Consider the following 23,156-nt stretch of genomic DNA (forward strand, 5'->3'; position numbering starts at 1 on the left):
CAGGTATCAGGTACTATGGTACTATTTCATGCCGGCAGTGGGAGGAAGATGAGGAGAGAGCCTTCTGCTTTACTATCCTTGCCTCTACCATCTAGATCTCGGGTTCGCAGACTAGGGTGCCTTATCCCTCAGGGTTACGCGAAGAGATTATCAGGGGTACGTCAGTGAGATTTTATAATCTGCGTTATTATTGTCATCACAGCTTTTTCTTATTTCTGTATTCACAGTCATCATTTTATAGCTCACAGAAAAACGTACAGTTCCCACTGAGACAACCCTCTTTTAATTTAATAAAAATAAAAGTATTTCAGTGTTATTACATAAAATAACATCAAATTATATTCCTTTGTATAAATTTCAATAATCCATGCATGGCTTAGGCTGCAGTTGTGACTGACCGAGCATTATTATTATTATAATCAAGGGGGAAGCGCTAAACCCGGAAGATTATACAGCGCCTGGGGGGGATATGTGGAAGGCATTCAGGCTTAATTCGGGGAACTGGAGCACAGATCCAATTCCCTAAATCAAGAGCCCCTCACCAACATCAAGGAACCTTCCTTGAGGGGAGTGACCGAGCAGCAGCGTAGCTCTAACACAAGACGTTAGACGCAGCGTGGCGCTAATAGAATAAGAGGTGAAACTCAGCGTAGTTCTCACATAAGAGGCTAGACACAGCGTAGCTCTGGTTAGACACAGCAAGGAAGGTGTACTAGCAACACTACACCAGCATCTCTCCTTCGCTGTACACTCATTATAAGTACGAGCTCCACATCAAGCCAGACACTGATTCATTAAGTTTACGTATACTTTCTACGCACAATATTATGCTGACATTTGTATTAAAATGAAATATTAACATGCTTAATCTATGATGTTGGTGAGAGCTCTTGATTCAAGGAATTAAATATTTCCTTCTCTTCTTTGGATCGAACCAGACTGCCTTCCATTCCTAAGCGCTAAGGGGTTAAGTGCCTTTTCCTAAATGTAAACAATAATAAAAATAATAATAAATACTACCACTAGGATTACTTCCACAACTACTAACAGTAAGAGTAATAATAATAACAATATTAATAATAATCACAGGAATACTAATAATAATAGGAATAATAATAATTGCAATAAAACATTCTATCTCGTTGTCATTCATAAATTTTGACAATAAAACAAAAAGTCGTTATGAAAATTACTTGCAGTACTGCTTCACGTCCATCATTAAAATAAGTCGTTCACAACAGTGTGCAGTATGTTGCAAGGTTTTGTCGGAGGGTTAATATAAACCACGTTTCCACAGATGCTACCTGAGTGACTGCCATCCTACCTTCAATGATAAGAACGTTGATTTCTTCAAACTCGTTTTGATATACGTAATCAACTGCATGATCGGGTCTCTTGCAGGGCTTCTCGCCTCATACAAGACAACACGGAGGATGGCAAAGGAAAAGAAACCGTACATAGTTGTTGAAACCCTTAATCTTCCCTGTTCCAAAGACATCGCTTAACTGAAAAATGTGCTGCAAGTAAGAATACAAACAGTTCTTAACTCAAAAGTCATAGTTCAGATGAGAATTTCTGAGATGGCAGATATCCCAAAAGTCGTTAGTGTGATCAAGAAAACACTTACCAGCAAGTTCTCAGATGTGGTGTAACTAGAAATGTTCATCCAGCGAGGGGCGAGGGATGAGCGTGGGCAAGGCAGCCACCTGAAAGTGAGGTCAAATGCGAGAGTTCTGAAGGACTGGTCTGACTTTCTCCGCAAGAGAACCAAAATGGTGGAACTTTTCCGATTTCTTGTGTATGAAGCAATGCATCGATTACACTTCCCTGGAGAGAGAGTTGATCATTTAAGTCCTGAAGCTGAGATACTAAGAGCAACCTGGAGGACACTGTCACAAGGCTTGTCATGCTGGTGAGGACAACCAACACCGATGTGATTCTGGTCCATCACTTTTCCCGGTTCAGTTTTATCAATGAAGAATGTAACATCATGGTGAGGTACGGGGATCGGGGAAACAGTCATTAACATCAGAGAACTGACAGATGCTCTCAAACCTGAGTGAAGTGCAGCTCTTCCCCTCTTTGTGGCTCCTCGCCGCATATTCCACATCGGCTTTGAAGTGACGCTTAAATGCAATGTATTTCAAAGCCTGGAAAAATGCATCCAATAAATGTCACAGATTCAATGACTAATCTAATAAATCACCCATTCCAGCAACATGAGCTTAACAACTGGAGGTTTAATGCATTGGAACCGTTCTTCATCCAGATCTATGGAAGGGAGATGTCAGTCAGTGTAATGAGGAAGAAAATATATTACAAAAACCAAAACGTTAATTAAGGTATTCTGTGGAGAAATTTTCTCCAGGAGGGCGGTATCAGCCCCCTTCAGCCCACTTCAGCCCTGAGGGGCCCAGGCCTCTCAGTAGGGGCAAGCATCTTGTTTACTGCTACAGCAAGTAATTGATCCCAGATGCAGTAAGACGAGCATGTGACGTGGTCACGCGGCCGCTGCTCCTTGCAAGAATTTAGTTTAATAAGAGACAGTCCATCTCTTACCTTAGCAGGACAATTAAGGAAAATCCTCCTCCCACTTTATTACCATGGTAAAGATAGTGTACATTGTTGTCTATGCTAAAGACAGCAGGAATCAAGCATTCTGCTTTGCTTCTTAGTGGAAATTTGGCAAGGAGGGGAAAAATACTAGGCCATCGTTACCTTTATGCTGGGGACAAGAGACGTGCGGGGAGACGCTGTGAGGTCAAATTACTTTTCACCCTACTGAAACTCTGACGCCAGGATAATCAACAAAGAACACTGATCCGTACTGAGCACAATAAACACTTGCAGAGAAGTGTGATCAGCTTCTTTAGTAAACAGATTGTTAATAAATGAACAAATCTTGATGAACAATGTAACGAGTGTTGGGATCCAACAGAGTGTAGTGCGACATACTTCAAAGAACGCTATTCTTCAATCAAGTCATCGGATATCCGGGTGTAATTACGGGTCAGATACGTATACCCAGGTAAGTGTACTAAGACGTATTCGAGTTCTATTGACTGCGCAGTTGAGAACAAAATTACGATCTAGTAACTTATAAACCCTGGTGAGGAGCGAACCCTCGAGTCCATACAAGTAAGTTTTCCAGTCAGCAATCAGTTAATGAAATATGCTGACATAATACCCCCTAGGGGTAATTTATTTCCAATATATATCTTTTTCAGCCCATTGAGAAGTGGCTACGACAGCTTCTCAAGACCTCACCTGCAGGGGCGGCTGTGTAGGCAAAAGCTGTCTATCAAGCTAAGTTCCCCTATATTTAATCTAACATTAGTTGTACCATTTCTCAACATGTTCGTCAAAAACACAATTCGCGTGTTCATGGCTGCAAGAGAGGAGGGAATAAACTTTCCACAGTGGATCACAATTCCTTCAATTGCAACAGTGTGCCAGGAGCATGTGAAATGCAGATGCAAGAAAACACCTTCCAGTGTATACAACTGTATGCAGCAGTGCCTTCATTGTACAGCACTCTGCAAAATTTCATTGTTGTAGCAACACTGAGGATTAAACGAATATGTTTTGGAGGATTTAATGCGCCTATGGGTAACATTTTCTATTTCAGTGACCGACTGTTTATTGTATACATCATTATAATAAAAAATAAAGCGCTAAACCTACAAGGCTCATACAGCGTATTGTATGCTTCATACCTAGACCTGTACGCAGGTACTACAGTCCTCACTGTGTCAGCTAATATTTCTTTTTATCCGATTTTTTTTTTTTTGAAATATGTTGGTGCTATATTTTCAGCTCGGTCGCTGACTATTGATTTCATTCCCTGTACACCCTAGTTTGGCAATATTGCCGGAACCATTAATGATTCTGTATCAATAAATGTATCAAATGTACACTGGCTGTAATAATCACTTTTGTGATTATATTTAAGTCTCATGCAAGGACCTGCAGAGTTACACCAGAGGGTCCGTCTTCCGTCACCCTACATCCTTCTGTTGCATAGCACACTGCAGGTTCACCTGTACGAGATTTAAAAATATGATGTATGGTAATTTCTTAATCCATCTACCTGGAGAGGGTTTCGGGGGTCAACTCCTCCTCTGCCCGGTCTGAAACCAGGCCTCATGGTGGATCAGGGTCTGGTCAACCAGGCTGTTACTGCTGGCCGCACGTAGACCGACGAAAGAACCACAGCCCGGCTGATCATGTACTAACTTTAGGTGCCTGTGCAGCGCCTTCAAGACAGCCAAGGATCTATTGGTAATCCCCCTTATGTATGCTGGGAGGCAGTTGAACAGTCTTGGGCCCCATGACACTTATTGTGTTGCCTCTTAGTGAATTCATGGCGCCCCTGCTTTTCACTGGGAGAATGTTGCATCTCCTGCCCAGTCTTTTGCTTTCGTATGGAGGAATTTTCGAGTGTGACTTTTACACTAATCCCTCTAGGATTTTCCAAGTGTATATTATCATGTATCTTCTCGCCTGCGTTCCAGGGAATACAAATGAAGGGACTTCAACCGTTCCCAGTAATTTAGGTGCTTTATCGTACTTGTGTGCCAGGAAACTTCTCTGTACATTCCATCCCCCAGGGAATAAATGCACCTCGCAAGGGTAAGTCCGCAGTGGAGAATTGCTTCAATCATCCTTCCAGATGGAGTGGGATGTTCCCAAGGAACAACATTTCCTTGGCTAACATGGTAAATCAACGAACACACACACTCGTGTCGTTTACCACCAGCAGCAGGGCCAACACAATGCTTGGTTTAACAACTATTAAATTAGAGGAATGAAGGATGGAGACCAACTTGGAGTGTGACTGTTGAGAGTGCAGGGTGGGGAAAACCTGCTATACTGTCATCTCGATTATCTAGATACATGTAGAGGCAGCTAGCTTATAGTGTATAATTTTAAGGAAAGAGTAGCTCCTAAGAAGATAGCTTCTAAGCAGAGGGTAGCTTCTATATACAGCATATGGTGTTTTGTTGTCTGCCTCTTCCTCTCCTTACCTCCCTCCCTCTATCTTTCCCTCAGTTCTTGTCCTCCCTCCCTCACTCTCTTCTTTCCAGTTCTTGTCCTCCCTCCCATCTGCTTTCCTCCAATTCTAACACTCTCTCCCACCATCTTCCTTCTAGTTCTTGCTTTCCCTCCCATCATCTCCTTCCCTCCAATTCTTGCCTCCCTTCCATCTGCTTCCCTCCCATCACTTCATTCCCTCCAGTTTTTGCCCTCCCTCTCTCCATCTTCGAGGATCTCTTCACACATTGCAAGGAATTCCACTCTCAAGATTTCTCTGAAAAAAATTGAAAGATGTTTTGGGAGACGTAAAGGTTAATAAGCCACCCGTGACCCCACGTAAAGGTCAATATGCCGCCCGTGACCCCACGTAAAGGTCAATATGCCGCCCGTGACCCCACGTAAAGGTCAATATGCCGCCCGTGACCCCACGTAAAGGTCAATATGCCACCCGTGACCCCCACGTAAAGGTCAATATGCCACCCGTGACCCCACGTAAAGGTCAATATGCCACCCGTGACCCCACGTAAAGGTCAATATGCCACCCGTGACCCCACGTAAAGGTCAATATGCCACCCGTGACCCCACGTAAAGGTCAATATGCCACCCGTGACCCCACGTAAAGGTCAATATGCCACCCGTGACCCCACGTAAAAGTCAATATGCCACCCGTGACCCCACGTAAAGGTCAATATGCCACCCGTGACCCCACGTAAAGGTCAATATGCCACCCGTGACCCCACGTAAAGGCCAATAAGCCGCCCGTGACCCCACGTAAAGGTCAATAAGCCACCCGTGACCCCACGCAAAGGTTAATATGCCACTCGTGACCCCACGTAGAGGTCAATATGCCACCCGTGGCCCCACGTAAAGGTCAATAAGCCACCCGTGACCCCACGTAAATGTCAATATGCCGCCCGTGACCCCACGTAAAGGCCAATAAGCCACCCGTGACCCCACGCAAAGGTCAATATGCCACCCGTGACCCCACGTAAAGGTTAATAAGCCACCCGTGACCCCACGTAAAGGTCAATAAGCCACCCGTGACCCCACGTAAAGGTCAATATGCCACCCGTGACCCCACGTAAATGTTAATAAGCCACCCGTGACCCCACGTAAAGGTCAATAAGCCACCCGTGACCCCACGTAAAGGTCAATAAGCCACCCGTGACCCCACGTAAAGGTCAATATGCCACCCGTGACCCCACGCAAAGGTCAATATGCCACCCGTGACCCCACGTAAAAGTTAATAAGCCACCCGTGACCCCACGTAAAGGTCAATATGCCACCCGTGACCCCACGTAAAGGTCAATAAGCCACCCGTGACCCCACGTAAAGGTCAATAAGTCACCTATGACTCCACGTAAAGGCCAATATGCCGCCCGTGACCCCACGTAAAGGTCAATATGCCACCCGTGACCCCACGTAAAGGTCAATATGCCACCCGTGACCCCACGTAAAGGCCAATATGCCACCCGTGACCCCACGCAAAGGTCAATATGCCACCCGTGACCCCACGTAAAGGTCAATAAGCTATCCATGAATCCACGTAAAGGTCAATAAGCCACCGGTGACCCCATATAAGAATCAATAAGCCACCCAAGACCCCATATAAAGGTCAATAAGCCACCGGTGACCACACAGAGCAAAACTAACTTTAGATTTAAAATTATCTTCCTCACATTGGTTAGCATATTTTTAAACCTGAACTAAAACCAGTGTTGCCAGTGAAATATTAACCAATGTCAATACTGATCATACAATACTGCCCATAGTGGCGCGATATTAATTTTCACAGCCTACGATTGTTCACTTATAACCACAGTTAACTTTCACAGCCTACGATTGTTCACTTATAACCACAGTTAACTTTCACAGCCTACAATTGTTCACTTATAACCACAATTAACTTTCACAGCCTACAATTGTTCACTTATAACCACAATTAACTTTCACAGCCTACGATTGTTCACTTATAACCACAGTTAACTTTCACAGCCTACAATTGTTCACTTATAATCACAGTTAACTTTCACAGCCTACGATTGTTCACTTATAATCACAGTTAACTTCACAATTTACGGTACCTAATAGGTATACTAAGTTACCACAAAGTTATCCCCCCCCCAAAAAAAAAATGAATAAAACAACCTAAAAATCTTATAAATTTAAGTTATACTGTTATTTACATTTATGATAATCCAAGACCAGAAGCAATTGCCTCCTTGTCATACACCACTACAATCTTTGTTACTTACCAATTTCTCACTCTTGACATTAGGAATGCTCCAGCCTCTTTCCCAGTTGTTCACTGGCCCTTCAGAGTTCGATTGTGTTCTTATATATCGTTCTCAGGACGAGAAAATGGTGCTTATATGGAGTGAGAAGCGTTACACCCTTCCTCCACCATGGCTGGACGCACACTGAGACAAAACAAGTTAGCTGCTACACATCTCGACGTCGCAATTTGCACAAAAAAATAAAAAATAAGACCAAACAGTTTACTAGCTTCTTAACCACTGATAGAATAACAGGGCTATTTTTAGCACATATATATATATATATATATATATATATATATATATATATATATATATATATATATATATATATTCCAACAAGTCGGCCGTCTCCCACCGAGGCAGGGTGACCCAAAAAAGAAAGAAAATCCCCAAAAAGAAAATACTTTCATTATTCAACACTTTCACCTCACTCACACAATCACTGTTTTTGCAGAGGTGCTCAGAATACAACAGTATAGAAGCATATACGTATGAAGATACACAACATATCCCTCCAAACTGCTAATATCCCGAACACCTCCTTTAGAGTGCAGGCATTGTACTTCCCATTTCCAGGACTCAAGTCCGACTATATGAAAATAATCGGTTTCCCTGAATCCCTTCACTAAATATTACCCTGCTCACACTCCAACAGATCGTCAGGTCCCAAATACCATTCGTCTCCATTCACTCCTATCGAACACGCTCGTGCACGCCTGCTGGAAGTCCAAGCCCCTCGCCCATAAAACCTCCCTTACCCCTTCCTTCCAACCTTTTCGAGGACGACCCCTACCCCGTCTTCCTTCTCCTACCGATTTAAATGCTTTCCATGTCATTCTACTTTGATCCATTCTCTCTAAATGACCAAACCACTTCAACAACCCCTCTTCTGCTCTCTCACTAATACTTTTATTAACTCCACACCTTTTCCTAATTTCCACACTCCGAATTTTCTGCCTCCAACCGTCTCCTCGCTGCTGCATTCACAACCCAAGCTTCACACCCATATAAGTGTTGGTACTACTATACTTTCATACATTCCCTTCTTTGCCTCCATAGATAACGTTTTTTGACTCCACATATACCTCAACGCATCACTCGCCTTTTTTCCTTCATCAATTCTATGATTAACCTCATCCTTCATAAATCCATCCGCCGACACGTCAACTCCCAAGTATCTGAAAACATTCACTTCTTCCATACTCCTCCAAAATTTGATATCCAATTTTTCTTTATCTAAATCATTTGATACCCTCATCACCTTACTCTTTTCTATGTTCACTTTCAACTTTCTAACTTTACACACATTCCCAAACTCATCCACTAACCTTTGCAATTTTTCTTTAGAATCTCCCATAAGCACAGTATCATCAGCAAAAAGTAACTGTGTCAATTCCCATTTTGTATTTGATTCCCCATAATTTAATCCCCTCCCCTCTCCCGAACACCCTAGCATTTACTTCTTTTACAACCCCATCTATAAATATATTAAACAACCATGGTGACATTACACATCCCTGTCTAAGACCTACTTTTACCGGGAAGTATTCTCCCTCTCCTCTACATACCCTAACCTGAGCTTCACTATCCTCATAAAAACTCTTTACATCATTTAATAACTTACCACCTATTCCATATACTTGCAACATCTGCCACACTGCTCCCCTATCCACTCTATCATATGCCTTTTCTAAATCCATAAATGCAATAAAAACTTCCCTACCTTTATCTAAATACTGTTCACATATATGCTTCAATGTAAACACTTGATCTACACATCCCCTACCCACTCTGAAACCTCCTTGCTCATCCGCAATCCTACATTCTGTCTTACCTCTAATTCTTTCAATTATAACCCTACCGTACACTTTTCCTGGTATACTCAGTAAACTTATTCCTCTACAATTTTTACAATCTCTTTTGTCCCCCTTCCCTATATATAAAGGGACTATACATGCTCTCCGCCAATCCCTAGGTACCTTCCCCTCTTTCATACATTTATTAAACAAAAGTACCAAACACTCCAACACTGTATCCCCCCCTGCTTTTAACATTTCTGTCATGATCCCATCAGTTCCAGCTGCTTTACCTCCTTTCATTCTACGTAATGCCTCACGTACCTCCACCACACTTACATTCTGCTCTTCTTCACTCCTAAAAGATGGTATACCTCCATGGCCAGTGCATGAAATTACCGCCTCCCTTTCTTCTTCAAAATTTAAAAGTTCCTCAAAATATTCTCGCCATCTACCTAATACCTCCATCTCCCCATCTACTAACTCCCCTACTCTGTTTTTAACTGACAAATCCATACGTTCCCTAGGCTTTCTTAACTTGTTTAACTCACTCCAAAATTTTTTCTTATTTTCATTAAAATTTCTTGACAGTGCCTCTCCCACTCTATCATCTGCTCTCCTTTTGCACTCTCTCACCACTCTCTTCACCTTTCTTTTACTCTCCATATACTCTGCTCTTCTTATAACACTTCTGCTTTGTAAAAACCTCTCATAAGCTAACTTTTTCTCTTTTATCACACCCTTTACTTCATCATTCCACCAATCACTCCTCTTTCCTCCTGCACCCACCCTCCTATAACCACAAACTTCTGCCCCACATTCTAATACTGGATTTTTAAAAATATTCCAACCCTCTTCAACCACTCCCCCCCACTACTCATCTTTGCACTAGCCCACCTTTCTGCCAATAGTCGCTTATATCTCACTCGAACTTCCTCCTCCCTTTATACACTTTCACCTCCCTCTTACTTGTTGTTGCCACCTTCCGCTTGTCCCATCTACCTCTTACTCTAACTGTAGCTACAACTAAATAATGATCCGATATATCAGTTGCCCCTCTATAAACATGTACATCCTGGAGCCTACCCATTAACCTTTTGTCCACCAATATATAATCTAACAAACTACTTTCATTACGTGCTACATCATACCTTGTATATTTATTTATCCTCTTTTTCATAAAATATGTATTACTTATTACCAAATTTCTTTCTACACATAGCTCAATTAAAGGCTCCCCATTTACATTTACCCCTGGCACCCCAAATTTACCTACTACTCCCTCCATAACATTTTTACCCACTTCAGCATTGAAATTATATATATATATATATATATATATATATATATATATATATATATATATATATATATATATATATATATATATATATATAATGTTGCGTATAAGAACTTTTTTAAAGAACTTCAGAATGTGGCCTGTTACCATTTATTTCTTATGCAACAAGATTTTTGGATCTGAGTTAAAGGTAATTTAGAGTCTAGGGGAAATAATTTCAACTGGGAAACTCCATAGAATAATATTCAAATTTATTAAAGTATTTAAATACAATACTTTATCTTCTCTTTGTAGTTAATTTAACTTAATACTTTGTACAATAAAATAATCATATACATTTAGTTCCAAATCATGGAAATGTCATATTAATAAGAAAGTTTAATTATTCTTCCTGTATCTAAGTCCTCATTAATATTTACGTCTCTTTCTTAACAAGACTGTAAACTCAAAATACAAAAGGTACAAGATTTAACAAGACCTTTGAATCTGGCCGTAAAGTATCTATGGATTACTGAACTGACCAAGAATATAAATATCAAAAGAGTCTTTCAGAGTAATGGGGAACAAATTGAGTCAGCTCTATAGTCCAATTCTCAAAACCATTCAACTGTACACCGTAAGAGCCAATATACGATCAGTTGTCAGGGCTAGAGCAGGGAGCAGACTGACTACTTGCCAGTCTGTTGATGTGTCGTCAGGTTGGATCAGCTGAGCCACGTCAGCCAGCCGGACATAAACAACTGAACAATTCACCGGATGGTTCCGAGACTTAAACTCTATATACACAAGAAATCCTACCTAACCATAATACTAAAATAATAGTGATAATTACAAAATAATGATAATAACGATAATAGCGATAATACCATGGTATTTTTCATATATTAACAGATAATAATATAACGCCGAAAGTCTCTATTTTAGCTATAAACGGGGACTTTCGCGCTATAATATTAAGTGATGAACATTTTCTCTTACAACAGTTAAATAACACAGGATGACCAATTTCGAAGATATAACTATATATATATATATATATATATATATATATATATATATATATATATATATATATATATATATATATATATAAAGCCTGACTAAGGAAATCGTAATGACACGAATGCAAACAAACCATACCACGGGCGGAGTTAGAACCCGCCCGTGTTTTGAGACTCTCTGATCGCGGGTTCTAACCCCGCCCGTGGTATGGTTTCATTAATAAAGCCCTTGGTGGGCGAAACGTTAGATTAGCAAAGCCCTTGGTAAGGAAGCACTAGATTAATAAAGCCCTTGGTGGCCAAGACACTGAATTAATAAATCCCCTGGTGGGCGAAACACAACACTGGTAAACTTCTCGTGGGGTGAAACATATCATTAATAAAGCTTCCGCTAAGCGAAACACTGGATTAAAAGAGCCCCTTCTTGGCGAAACGAGCTAATAAAACTTTTGAGTGAAATATTGCACTCATAAATCCAGTAGCAAGCGAAACGTGGGATTGATCAAGCCCTTCGTGAGCGAAATGATGGATTGGTAAAGCTCCTGGTGGGCGAAAGACGGAACTAATAAAGCTGTTGGTTGTCAAGTAAAATGATAAATTACGTGATGTGAATAGTTTAGACATACGACAGGTTGAAGAATGAGACACGTGCAACATTTGGGAATCTTTATCGTGGAAACGTTCAAAAAACTAGTGACTTCTTTAGTCCAATCCAGAGAAAAACGGTGGGAGATGATGAGGAGTTGAAGGTAATCAGTCCCCTGAGCCTGGAGTCCATGTGCTCGGTTCATTAATCTAAAGACTTAACTTTTAAGTTATGACTTAAGTTTCTAATGGTACAAAGTGATTTACAGGCAATTATTGCTACTACGTATGATGGTACCAGGTTCTACTGACAGCTACCACTACTACTGTATGATGGTACCAGGTTCTACTGACAGCTACCACTACTACTGTATGATGGTACCAGGTTCTACTGACAGCTACCACTACTACTGTATGATGGTACCAGGTTCTACTGACAGCTACCACTACTACTGTATGATGGTACCAGGTTCTACTGACAGCTACCACTACTACTGTATGATGGTACCAGGTTCTACTGACAGCTACCACTACTACTGTATGATGGTACCAGGTTCTACTGACAGCTACCACTACTACTGTATGATGGTACCAGGTTCTACTGACAGCTACCACTACTACTGTATGATGGTATGATGGTACCAGGTTCTACTGACAGCTGCTTCTACTACTGTATGATGGTACCAGGTTCTACTGACAGCTACCACTACTATTGCATGATGGTACCAGGTTCTACTGACAGCTACCAATGCTACTGCATGACGGTACCAGGCTCTATTGACAGCTACCACTGCTACTGCATGATGGTACCAGGTTCTACTGACAGCTACCGCTACTATTGCAGGATGGTACCAGGTTCTACTGACAGCTATCAATGCTACTGCATGATGGTACCAGGCTCTATTGACAGCTACCACTGCTACTGCATGATGGTACCAGGTTCTAGGGACAGCTACCACTATTGTATGATAGTACCAGGTTCTACTAGCAGCTACCACTACTACTGCATGATGGTACCAGGTTCTACTAGCAGGTATCACTGCTACTGCATGATGGTGCCAGGTTCTACTGGCACCAAATACTATTACTGTACGATAGTACCAGCGTCTACTACCAGCTACCACTACTACTGTATGATGGTACCAGGCTCTACTAGCAGCTATCACTGCTAATGCATGATACCTACCTGGATCCGGGCCTGATCAACCAGGCTGTTGCTGCTGGCTGCACGTAGTCCAACGTACGAACCACAGTCCGGCTGATCCGGCACTGACTTTAGGTATCTGTCCAGCTCCCTCTTGAAGGCAGCCAGGGGCCTATTAATAATTCCCCTTACGCGTGGTGGGGAGGCTGTTGAACAGTCTTTGGCCCCGGACTCTTACGGTGTTTTCTCTTATTGTACCAATGGCGCCCCTACTTTTAATTGGGGGTATTTTCCATCGCCTGCCCAGTCTTTTACTTTTGTAGGGAGTGATTTCTGTGTGCAGATTCGGGACTATTCCTTCTAGGATTTCTAGGATTATGATATATCTTTCTCTCCTGCGTTCCAACGAGTACAAGTCAAATGCTTTCAAGCGTTCCCAGTAGTTCAGGTGCTTGATAGAACTTGTACGTGCAGTAAAGGTTCTCTGTACATTCTCTAGATCTGCAATTCACCTGCTTTGAACGGAGATGTTAATGTACAGCAGTATTCCATCCTAGAGAGGACAAGTGATTTGAAAAAGATCATCATTGGCTTGGCATCTCTCGATTGGAACGTTTTCATTATCCATTCTATCATTTTCTTTGCACTTGTGATCATGGCACTGTTCTGATCCTTGAAAGCGAGATCATCAGACATTACTACTCCCCGGTCAATTACATTTTTCCGCTCTATTGTATGGCCAGAGTTTGTAGTATACTCTGTTCTAGTTATTATCTCCTCCAGTTTTCCATAACGGAGTAGTTGGAATTTGTCCTCATTGAACATCAATTGTTTTCCGTTACCCATTGGAAAACTTGGTTAATATCTTCTTGGAGGTTAACCGTGTCCTCAATAGATGACAGCCTCATGCAGATCGTAGTATCGTCTGCAAAGGATGATACGGTGCTGTGGATTACATCTCTGTCTATGTCTGATATAAGGATGAGAAACAGGATGGGGGCGAGTGCTGTGCCTTGTGAAACAGAGCTCTTCACTCTGGCAGCCTCTGATTTAACTCTGTTGACCACTACTCTTTGTGTTCAATTGGTTAGGAAGTTGAAGATCCATCTCCCCACTTTGCCGGTTATTCCTTTAGCACGTATTTTGTGCGCTATTACGCCATGATCGCACTTGTCAAACGCTTTTGCAAAGTCTGTGTACATTACATCTGCATTCTGTATTTCTTCCAGTGCATCCAAGGCCATATCATAGTGATCCAGTAGTTGTGAGAGGCAGGAGCGACCTGCCCTGAACCCATGATTGTGCAGTTTTTGGGAATCCAGGTGATCTGCAATCATGCTTCTTAGCACTCTTTCAAAGATTTTTATGATGATAGTACCAGGTTCTACTGACAGCTACTACTTCTACTACTATATGACGGTACCAGGTTATACTAGCAGCTACCACTACTACTGTATGATGGTACCAGGGTTTACTAGCAGCTACCACTACTACTGTACGATCGTACCAGGGTCTACTGACAGCTACCACTACTACGGCATGATGGTAACAGGTTCTACTAGCAGCTACCACTACTACTGTATGATGGTACCAGGTTTTACTAGCAGCTACCACTACTACTGCATAATGGTACCAGGTTCTACTGACAGCTACCACTACTACTGTGTGACAGTACCAGGTTCTACTGACAGTTACCACCACTACTACTGTATGATAGTACCAGGTTCTACTGACAGCTACTACTACAACTATTATTACAACTTTCAACACTGAACCTAATTTCACTGCTACAACTACTGCTTCACAAACACACACACACACACACACACACGAAACAGGGAGATAGCCTGAGGCATGGAAGACAGCAAATGTAGTCCCAATCTTTAAAAAAGGAGACAGAGATGAAGCACTAAACTACAGACCAGTGTCACTGACATGTATAGCATGCAAAGTCATGGAGAAGATTATCAGAAGAGTGGTGGAACACCTAGAAAGGAATGATCTCATCAACGGCAGCCAACATGGTTTCAGGGACGGGAAATCCTGTGTCACAAACCTACTGGAGTTATATGGCAGGGTAACAGCAGTAAGACAAGAGAGAGAGGGGTGGGTAGACTGCATTTTCTTGGACTGCAAGGCGTTTGACACAGTTCCACAAAAGAGATTAGTGCAAAAACTGGAGGACCAAGCAGGGATAACAGGGAAGGCACTACAATGGATCAGGGAATACTTGTCAGGAATACAGCAGCGAGTCATGGTACGTGGCGAGGTGTCAGAGTGGGCGCCTGTGACCAGCGGGGTCCCACACGGGTCAATCCTAGGACCAGTGCTGTTTCTGGTATTTGTGAACGACAAGACGGAAGGAATAGACTCCGAGGTGTCCCTGTTTGCAGATGACGTGAAGTTGATGAGAAGAATTCATTCGGTCAAAGACCAGGCAAAACTACAAAGGGATCTGGACAGATTGCAGACCTGGTCCAGCAATTGGCTCCTGGAGTTCAACCCCACTAAGTGCAAATTCATGAAGATTGGACAAGGGCAAAGAAGACCGCAGACAGAGTACAGTCTAGGGGGCCAGGGACTACAAACGTCAATCAAGGAAAATAATCTTAGGGTGAGCATAACACCGGGCACATCTCCTGAGGCACACATCAACCAGATAACTGCTGCAGCATATGGGCACCTAGCAAACCTCAGAACAGCATTCCGACATCTTGATAAGGAATCGTTCAGGACCCTGTACACCATGTACGTTAGGCCCATATTGGAGTATGCAGCACCAGTTTGGAACCCACACCTAGCCAAGCATGTAAAGAAACTAGAGAAGCTGCTAAGGTTTGCAACAAGACTAGTCCCAGAGGTAAGGGATATGTCCTACCAGGAGAGGTTAAGGGAAATCGACCTGACGACACAGGAGGACAGGAGAGATAGGGGGGGGGACATGATAACAACATACAAAATACTGAGAGGAATTGACAAGGTGGACAAAGACAGGATGTTCCAGAGATGGGACACAGCAACAAGGGGACACAGTTGGAAGTTGAAGACAAAGATGAATCACAAAGATATTAGGAAGTATTTCTTCAGCCACAGAGTAGTCAGGACGTGGAATAGTTTGGGAAGCGATGCAGCAGAGGCAGGATCCATACATAGCTTTAAGCACAGATATGACAAAGCTCACGGCTCAGGGAGAGTGACCTAGTAGCAACCAGTGAAGAAGCGGGGCCAGGAGCTGAAACTCGACCCCTGCAACCTCAACTAGGTGAGTACACACACAAAAAAAAATGGGTGGCCCTAGAGGGTGGAAAACCAGAGATCAGGTGGACGAACCAAGCAGGAAAGATTAGGAGTTAGAGCTCCAAATAAGGGAGGAAGAGTCGGGAAGAGCTTGGCAAGATAATGGAGGAGAGGATAGCTGAAGAGTGCAGGAAGTGGGAGCTACAAGTCTTAGCAGCAGAAGCTAGGATACAATGCTTAGAAGAGAAACTAAAAAACCTAAAACACATTCGAGAGACAAATGACAATTCAGATGTGACAACAGGAAATTCTATGTCAGGCACAGACAAGGGGACGGTAAGAAACAAAGGAGATACGCGAAGGCCCTACCAGACCCATGTGGGGCCAGGGAAAAGACGAGGAGCATACTAAGATCAAATGACAGGTCTGAAGACAATGAAGGTATGTTATATGCAGAGACTCTAACAGCCAACTGCAGTAGCAAGGAACAGCTGATCATGAAAGACAGTTCACTGAGCATAGAAGTTTCAGAAAGGACAGTGATTGAAGGCAAGAACATTTCAATGGAAGGAGCTAAAACACCTCAGAGGATGCAAATGGAGACTCAGTGGGAGGAGGAAAGGGAAAGGTCAGTTTTTGTCTATGTGCTCCAAGAAGCCAAAGGGGACAACTTCGAAGAAATAAAATGGGAGGAAGAAAAAATTATTGAAGGCATCATGAAAACAACAGGTGAGGGCGATATGACCCAGGTGATAAATTTTCGAAGAATTGGGTGGTTTGTGAGTGGAAGGAAACGGCCTGTCAAAGTAATTTTCAAGGAAGAATCAGCTTGAACCAGGATCCTGCAAGAGAAAGCACGACTAAGGGACAACCTGAGCAGTTCAGACATTAAGGACATCACTTACGAGAGGCCCCTTCGAGCTAGTGATCACGTGGTTCTGAGTTTTGATTATATAGTAGAGTTACAAGTGGAGAAGGTAACTGGAATTGAATGAGAAAAGCCAAACTATAAAAGGGGGGACTACACAGGTATGAGGGACTTCCTGCAGGAGGTTCAGTGGGACAGAGAACTGGTAGGAAAATCAGTAAACAAGATGATGGAATATGTAGCAACAAAGTGCAAGAAGGCAGAGGAAAGGTTTGTTTCCAAGGGAAACAGAAATAGGAAGACCAAAGCGAGTCCTTGGTTTACCCGAAGGTGTAGGGAGGCAAAAACGAAGTCCACCAGAGAATGGAAAAGGTACAGGAGGCAAAGGACCCAGGAAAATAAGGAGATTAGTAGAAGAGCCAGAAACGAGTATGCACAGATAAGGAGGGAGGCCCAGCGACGGTACGGAAACGACATAGTATCAAAAGCCAAGTCTGACCTGAAACTGCTGTATGGCCACATTAGGAGGAAGACAACAGTCAAAGACCAGGTGATAAGGCTGAGGAAAGAAGGTGTAGAAATCACAAGAAACGATCAAGAGGTATGTGAGGAGCTCAACATGAGATTTAAGGAAGTATTTACAGTGGAGACAGGAAGGTCTCTGGGGGGACAGACCAGATGGGGACACCAGCAAGGAATATACCAACAAGTTTTGGATGACATAAATACAAATGAGGAGAAGGTGAAGAAGCTACTAAGGGACATAGATACATCAAAGGCAATGGGACCGGACATCTCCCCGTGGGTCCTTAGAGAGGGAGTGGATATGCTGTGTGTGCCACTTACCACAATCTTCAACACATCCCTGGAAACTGGGCAACTACCTGAGGTATGGAAGATGCCAAATGTAGTTCCCATTTTTAAAAAAGGAGACAGAAAAGAGGCACTAAACTAAAGACCTGTGTCACTGACATGTATAGTATGCAAAGTTATGGAGAAGATTATCAGGAGGAGAGTGGTGGAGGACCTGGAACAGAACAAGAGTATAAACGCCAACCAGCATGGATTCATGGAAGGCAAATCCTGTGTCACAAACCTTCTGGAGTTTTATGATAAAGTAACAGAAGTAAGACACGAGAGGGCTGGGTTGATTGCATCTTCTTGGACTGCAAGAAGGCCTTTGACACAGTTCCTCACAAGAGATTAGTGCAGAAGCTAGAGGATCAGGCACATATAACAGAGAGGGCACTGCAATGGGTAAGAGAATACCTGACCGGGAGGCAACAACGAGTCATGGTACGTAATGAGGTATCACAGTGGGCATCTGTGACGAGCGGGGTCCCACAGGGGTCGGTTCTAGAACCAGTGCTATTTTTGGTATATGTGAACATGATGGAAGGGTTAGACTCAAGTGTCCCTGTTCGTAAACGATGTGAAGTTAATGAGGAGAATCAAATCAGATGAGGATCAGGCAGGACTTCAAAGAGACCTGGACAGACTAGACACCTGGTCCAGCAACAGGCTTCTCGAATTTAACCCCTCCAAATGCAAAGTCATGAAGATAGGGGAGGGGAACACAAGACCGCAGACGGAGTATAGGCTAGGTGGCCAAAGACTGCAAACCTCACTCAAGGAGAAAGATCTTGGGGTGAGTATAAAACCGAGTACGTCTCCGGAAGCACACATCAACCAGATAACCGCTGCAGCATATGGGCGCCTGACAAACTTGGCAATAGCATTTCGATACCTAAGTAAGGAATCGTTCAAGACTCTGTACACTGTGTACGTAGGAATGTCCTACGAAGAAAGGTTAAGGGAAATCGGCCTGGCGATACTGGAAGACAGGATGATTCTGGGAGACATGATAACGACATACAAAATACTGCATGGCATAAACAAGGTGAACAGAGACATGATGTTCCAGAGAGGGGACACAGAAACAAGGGGTCACACTTGGAAGCTGAAGACTCGGATGAGTCAAAGGGATGTTAGGAAGTATTTCTTCAGTCACAGAGTAGACAGAAAGTGGAATAGTCTAGCAAGTGAGGTAGTGGAGGCAGGAACCATACATAGTTTTAAGACGAGATATGATAAAGCTCATGGAGCAGGGAGAGTGAGGACCTAGTAGCGTTCAGTAAAGAGGCAGTGCCAGGAGCTGATTCTTAGACCCCTGCAACCACAATTAGGTGAATTAGGTGAGTACACCCCCACACCCACACATACACCCACACCCTAACAGACGCCCCAAAACACAGTGTTGGAGAGGAAACTGAAGGCATGGTACACCAACGCTGATGGAATAACGAACAAGTGAGTGGGAGGAGTGGCATGAAAGAGTCAAAGAGGCATTGCCGGACATCATAGCCCTCACAGAAACCAAGGTCACAGGGGTGATAACAGATGCCATCTTTTCAACAGGATATCAGATCCTGAGGAAAGACAGAGGGAACAGAGGGGGTGTAGTGGCACTGCTGATGATAAACCGATGGGATTTTGATGAGCTGGAGAGAGGAGACAGAAAAGCAAGAGATTACATAATAGGAACGCATCAGTCTGGAGGTCCCAAGGTGGTAACTGCAGTAATGTATAACCCACCACAGAACAGCAGAAGGTTAAGGCAAGAGTATGATGAGAGTAACAGAGCGACGGTTGACACACTGGCCGCAGTGGCCAGAAGGGGTCATGTGAGCAGGGCAAAGCTGCTAAAGATCAAGGGTGACTACAACCACAAGGAAATTGATTGGGAGAACTTGGAGCCACATGTGGACCAAGAAACGTGGAGAGCTAAGATGGAGATGGTACTGGAAAACCTCATGCACCAACACAAAAGGGACACTACCAGACAGAGAGAGGAGAGGATGAACCAGCGAGACTGGACCTAGTATTCATCTTAAGCAGTGTAGATACTGAGGACATCACAAATGAAAGACCCCTTGGGCCCAGTGATCATGTGGTTCTGAGCTTCGAATATATAGTAGAGTTACAAATGTAGGGGGAAGCAGGAAGGGCCGGACGAATGAAGCCAAACTACAAGAATGGGACTATGCAGTCATGAAGAACTTCCTACACAGGGTTCAGTAGGAGACAGAACGGCAAGGAAGTCAATAAACGAAAAAGCCAGGATGAGCCCATAGTTCACCCAAAGGTGCAGGGACGCCAAAACCAAGTGTGCTAGTGAATGGAAGAGGTATAGAAGGCAAAGGACCCAGGAGAATATGGAGAGCAGTCGTAGAGCCAGAAATGAATATGCACAGGTAAGAAGGGAGGCCCAAAGACAATACGAGAATGACATAGCAGCGAAAGCCAAATCTGACCCAAAGCTGTTGTACATCCACACCAGGAGGAAAACAACAGTCAAGGACTAAGTAATTAGGCTGAGGAAGGAAGGAGGGAAGGTCACAGAAAATGACCGTGAAGTATGTGAGGAACTCAACATGAGATTCAAAGAAGTGTTCACAGAGGAGACGGAGGGCCTCCAGAAGGAAACCAGTCCTGGAGCTAAGGGGTATGTCCTACGAGGAGAGGTTAAGGGAAACCTACCTGACGACACTGGAGGACAGAAGAGATAGGGAAGATATGATAACGACATATAAAATACTGAGAGGAATAGACAAGGTGGACAGAGACAGGATGTTCCAGAGATGGGACACAGCAACAAGGGGTCACAGTTGTAAGTTGAAGACTCAGATGAATCACAGGGATGTTAGGAAGTATTTCTTCAGTCAAAGAGTAGTCAGGAAGTGGAATAGTCTGGGAAGTGATGTAGTGGAGGCAGGATCCATACATAGTTTTAAGAAGAGGTATGATAAAGCTCATGGAGCGGGAAGAGTGCCCGAGTAGCGGCCAGTGAAGAGGCAGGGCCAGGAGCTGTGAATCGACCCCTTCAACCACAACTAGGCGAGTACAATTAGGTGAATACACCCACCCACCCACACACACACATAATACACACACACGCACACCCACACACACACACATACATATACACACACACACACACGCACACCCACACACACACACATACATATACACACACACACACACGCACACAACTCTTGACATGTGAGGTGAAGGCAGAGCTCTCAGGTGTGTCCACTTTGTTAAGCATACACAAGCTTCTCTTAATGCTTCTTGACGAGTGTTGGCAGTATAGGTTGATGGTGCTGTGTGTGTGTGTGTGTGTGTGTGTGTGTGTGTGTGTGTGTGTGTGTGTGTGTGTGTGTGTGTGTGTGTGTGTTTGTGTGTGTGTGTGTGTGTGTGTGTGTGTTTGTGTGTGTGTGTGTGTGTGTGTGTGTGTGTGTGTGTGTGTGTTTGTGTGTGTGTGTGTGTGTGTGTGTGTGTGTGTGTGTGTGTGTGTGTGTGTGTGTGTGTTTGTGTGTGTGTGTGTGTGTGTGTGTGTGTGTGTGTGTGTGTGTGTGTGTGTGTGTGTGTGTGTGTGTGTTTGTGTGTGTGTGTGTGTGTGTGTGTGTGTGTGTTTGTGTGTGTGTGTGTGTGTGTGTGTGTGTGTGTGTGTGTGTGTGTGTGTGTGTGTGTTTGTGTGTGTGTGTGTGTGTGTGTGTGTGTGTGTGTGTGTGTGTGTGTGTGTGTGTGTGTGTGTTTGTGTGTGTGTGTGTGTGTGTGTGTGTGTTTGTGTGTGTGTGTGTGTGTGTGTGTGTGTGTGTGTGTGTGTGTGTGTGTGTGTGTGTGTGTGTGTGTGTGTGTGACCTAGTAGCTTGTGCTACTAGGTCAGATGCTGTGCTCCTTCCTTAAGTGAATGTGACCTGACCTGACTAGGTTAGGGCGTTGGCTTAAGCCGGTATGAGAATTGGACTTGCCTCGCATGGGCCAGTAGATCTGCTGCAGTGTTCCTTCTTATGTTCTTATGTGTATGTGTGTCTTTCACAATGTCTTTCACAGGGTAGGGGGCTACCCCCCCTCCCCCTACCCTGTACAAGCAACACTAAGTAACAACTTCCACCAGCAACACAAGTTTACCAGACAAGTGGAGACTGAAGCAACATTCATACCTCATCTCAACATTGTAATTCTTGCAACAATACAACAATACAATACAACACTGCAACCAACAACACAATTTTATAAAATTTATGATTATACAACCATTCATGAAGGAAGGAAGGAAGGAAGGAAGGAAGGAAGGAAGGAAGGAAGGAAGGAAGGAAGGAAGGTAACACAGATATGCCAGATTTATAATGCACTTTGTCTGATGAGAAAGTTTCAGCATTTTTGTCTATTAAAACTTATAAACAACTGTACACTAACACTCACAAGCCAAAACTATTCGAAAAAAATATAATCCACATAAAAAAAAGTAAATACCAACACTTAATTACCTGGAATTCACCTGGATTAAGTTCCGGGGGTCAACGCCCCTGCGGCTGATATTCAGAGTCGGAAGACTACCCTATTATTTCCCCAAAGTCCCTACAGGTATCCTGGTAATTATGAACACCATCACTGTGGTGAAAACAAGACTTTCTGAGTCTACAAGACTACAACATAGGCCCTAACAGAGGCTCCATCATTATCTACAGCAATAATGCTACAACAGAGTGGCTGCAACAGAGGCTACAACAGACTACAAAAGAGAGACTGCAACAGAGAGGCTACAACAGAGAGACCACAACGGAGAGATTACAAAGAGAGACTACAATAGACTACAACAGAGAGGCTACAACAGAGAAGCTACAACAGAGAGGTTGCAACAGAGAGGTTACAACAGACAGGCTACAAAAGAGGCTGCAACAGATGGAAGAGTGTCTTGACGTGTTACATCACTCTCTACTCTTGGCAGCAGAAAGTACATACATACATACATACAGACACACACACACACACACACACACACACACCGTGTATGTTAGGCTCATATTGGAGTATGCGGTACCAGTTTGGAACCCACACCTAGC

At 43.4% G+C, this 23,156-nt stretch overlaps 1 protein-coding gene across 2 annotated transcripts in view; it reads right to left on the reverse strand.

Moving 5' to 3' along the window:
* The window catches only part of LOC128700629 (uncharacterized), a 343,321-nt gene extending 335,878 nt beyond the window's left edge, over positions 1 to 7,443 (reverse strand). For both annotated transcript variants that reach the window (XM_070097051.1, XM_070097050.1), the window contains exon 1: positions 7,293 to 7,443. The gene's annotated coding sequence lies outside the window, so the exon portion shown is untranslated. The remainder of the gene's footprint in view (positions 1 to 7,292) is intronic.
* Positions 7,444 to 23,156: the final 15,713 nt, after the last annotated feature.

Source organism: Cherax quadricarinatus, chromosome 56, assembly GCF_038502225.1.
Source record: "Cherax quadricarinatus isolate ZL_2023a chromosome 56, ASM3850222v1, whole genome shotgun sequence".
Classification (NCBI taxonomy): Eukaryota; Metazoa; Arthropoda; class Malacostraca; order Decapoda; family Parastacidae; genus Cherax; species Cherax quadricarinatus.